General features: G+C 37.6%; 1 long non-coding RNA gene across 1 annotated transcript; it reads left to right on the top strand.

Annotated features, from left to right (window-relative positions):
* The first annotated feature begins 592 nt into the window (after positions 1 to 592).
* On the top strand, positions 593 to 2824 carry LOC126988866 (uncharacterized). Its single transcript, XR_007742600.1, has 2 exons — positions 593 to 661; positions 1314 to 2824. It is a non-coding gene; the product is annotated as an uncharacterized LOC126988866 (long non-coding RNA).
* The last annotated feature ends 368 nt before the right edge of the window (positions 2825 to 3192 follow it).

Genomic DNA, 3192 nt, shown 5'->3' with positions numbered 1-3192 from the left:
TGACAGGTTATTATGTGCTCATAAGTGATATGTTCTAAAAAATTACAGCCCGAGATGCAAGAATCTTTATGGTGTTGGAAGAACTACGTGCTATACTGCATTCCCACTCCACCAAGCTGAATACTCTCCTCAGACACCACAGTGTGCAAGAACAAGATCAAGCAGTACCAGAGGGCATTCACTTCCTGTGAAGGATATGAATGAAATGGAAGCCCTAGAAAGCAAACTGATGGATCCTGACCTAGAGAAGAAAGTTGTAAGTTATGTGATCATTTACTATTGATGTTGCTGAAACCTTCAAATTTCAGTAGAAACAGGTGTAGGTTTTTGTAAATTAAAGTCAAACTTTTTATTTACTGATCATTTTTGACAAACCTGGCAACACTTGATATTAGAACCACAGTATCATTTTTGGCTAGCCTGAATTCAAAGAGAATGTGGCTGTACTGTTTTTCATGCATCCTTCACTTGTTTACTACTGCAACGTTACTGCTCTTTCAGATTGCAAGTCTGTATGTAATAGGTGGATCAGGTCTTCCAGACACAGTGAGGCGCATTCTGCGATACACTGTGAGCAACTCATTGTCCATCCACTTCAATTGGTGTGGCAAAGGAATGAAACGGAGCTTTTGCACAATGAAGCTGAAGGATACAATAATTAGTAAGTGGCTTATGATGCAGTCACAGGCTAACAGTTATCTCACCTAGAACAAGTAAACAATGAAAGGGTCCATTGGTATACAAGACTGTAATGTAATGTGTTGTATTGTTTATCTTCATTTGGGTTACTACGTGACCAGACACAAATCCCTAAGGTAAAAGCAATGGCTAGAACTACCGTACATATCCTTGTCTGCCAAGTGTGATGGGAGAAAAAGTGTTTCCATGCAGTTACAAATATGCAGTAATGCTTAGTATACATTCCTATAGTATTTTTTTTCTGTGCTATGCATAGACTTAGTAAATTTGCTTCCTTTGATATTCAGTCATATTCTTAATTAACTCATCCACATAATTTTTTCTGCATTGTATTTCCAGTCTAAACAGAATATTAGGCAAAACAGTGTTACACCTAGTATACTCCAGATGTTCAGATTAGTACACATCACTTAACTCATGTGGTGCTTGATTGAATAGTCGAGAATTTAATTGTTTCTATTGGATAATCTGCTTTTGACATCTATTCATGTATTTTAATTTTGACTGTACATTAAAGTTTTGTGACTACAATACTAGCTTACCATGTAGCTATCAACTTTTAACCACTACCCCATATGAATTGAGTTACTCATGTCTAACTACTTACATTTCAGATTTGAGTATATTGAAGTTTACTGAGTTAAAGGCAGATTTCCTATTGACAGAAAGTGTCCGCAAGAATGCAGAGCACAAGAGTGCAACAGCTGCCTCAATTGAAAAAGTAATGAAGGAGTGGTTTCGAACAGCCAGAGATCGAGATGGAGGCCGTCGGAGGAGAGATGTAAGAACTTGTGAGAGCAGTGATACTGCCTAGACTTTCTGGCATTGCATATTCAAAGTTCTCTCTCTCTTGCTCTCTCTTTGTGCATTAATGCATCATAAAATACTCAGTTTACTGGTACCATTCCAGGCTTTCATGCCACAGTGACACCACACATTCCAGTCTCCCTCCATGTATCCTGAAGCTCTCATCCCACTTCTCCATTCACCTTAACATGCACCTGTGTCCCTTTGATGTGCTTTCACACCTCTTAATGATCTACCTGCTCCATATGCACACCTCCCGTCACATTCCACATAGCCCACAGTCAGTCCTGTTAGATGCATTTTCCTCATTTATAAATGCCTGTACCTTAATTTCATTCTTTTGGCTGTAATGTTTCATCTGTACATTAGTAGTTAATTGAAATGTTGTGGACAGCATTGCTGTAATGGAAGCCACTTTTTTTTTTTTTTTTTTTTTTCTGTAGGATGTAGGGATAGGATTATTATGATATTAATTATGTAAATACTCAGTTTAGGAATAGAGCTCAGGATAGCTAATGGTAATTTTGTACTTAACACTGATGCAAAGATTAGGCATTTGTTATTGCTTGTTTCAAGGGTGCTCGCAGTGTTTTCATGTTGCTGACTAATGATTAATACTTGTGGTGCTGAGAATTATATTGGTGAAAGAATACTAATTGTTCAGTTCTTAAAGAAATCTTTTTTTGTAGCTACACACAATGTATTACCAAAGTGTGTGTGTGTGTGTGTGTGTGTGTGTTTTAGCTGTTCAGTATTAAATTGTTTTAAGTTCTCTGACAGTTGATTCATAAACTATACTTTAAACAGAGTTAATCATTGGTAAGATTTAAAGTAAAGATGTGAAAGACTATATCCTCAGGCTGAAAATAGTAAATACATAAGTAATATCAGGTGCTATCACTAAGGCATAAAGAGTAAGAATGTGTACCATGATATTGTTGTAGTTGTAAGGAATGATGACAAGGGCCAGGAATCCCTCCCCTTATTATTATTATTTTTATTATTATTATTTTTTTTTTTTAACAAAAAATATTGATTGATTTACTTTTTAGGAGAATTATCTTATTTCATTTTCCACTGTCTTGCTTGGAAATTACCTTGCTGAACAGGATAAATTAAGTTCCTTGAAAAGTCTTAAATGTTGTGATTTTAGATTATTTTTCTTTAGTTTCTAAGGTAAAATTACAGCTATACAACTGTTAAATCTGGTAATGATAAAGTATAAGTGTCTTCTCTTGCTTACTAATGGCATCAACCCAATTGTAAACCCTATTGTGATAGCTGAAGATCTTGTCAAAATAAACTTAAGTCCACTGAATGTATCTTTCATTTATTCATCAGGTGTATTCATGTAAAATACATTGGATTACTATATATAAATGGGCGGTTAATGGCAGGCATAACTATGTAGGCCCGCTGTTAGCGGGCCGACGTAGAACCTATGAGCACGGGTGACGGCGGCCCCACGTAATCTGCCGCTGTAGGGCCGCCGGTACAACATACGTTTAGCCTACGGAGGGCCGCCGTCTTCTGGTTTGCTGGGAATCTTAGGTAGAACAGGTCATCGAGCGGCGATAGGCATACGCGTCAATAAACCATTGGGCTTCCGGGGAGCTCGCACCATTTTTAACCCTTCGGGCGAGGAAGGCTGCTGTCTCGTGCAATGTCTCGCGGCTCACGCTCTTC

The sequence above is a fragment of the Eriocheir sinensis genome, unplaced genomic scaffold, assembly GCF_024679095.1.
Source record: "Eriocheir sinensis breed Jianghai 21 unplaced genomic scaffold, ASM2467909v1 Scaffold10, whole genome shotgun sequence".
In the NCBI taxonomy this organism is placed as follows: domain Eukaryota; kingdom Metazoa; phylum Arthropoda; class Malacostraca; order Decapoda; family Varunidae; genus Eriocheir; species Eriocheir sinensis.
This window is presented reverse-complemented; position numbering and strand designations above follow the sequence as displayed.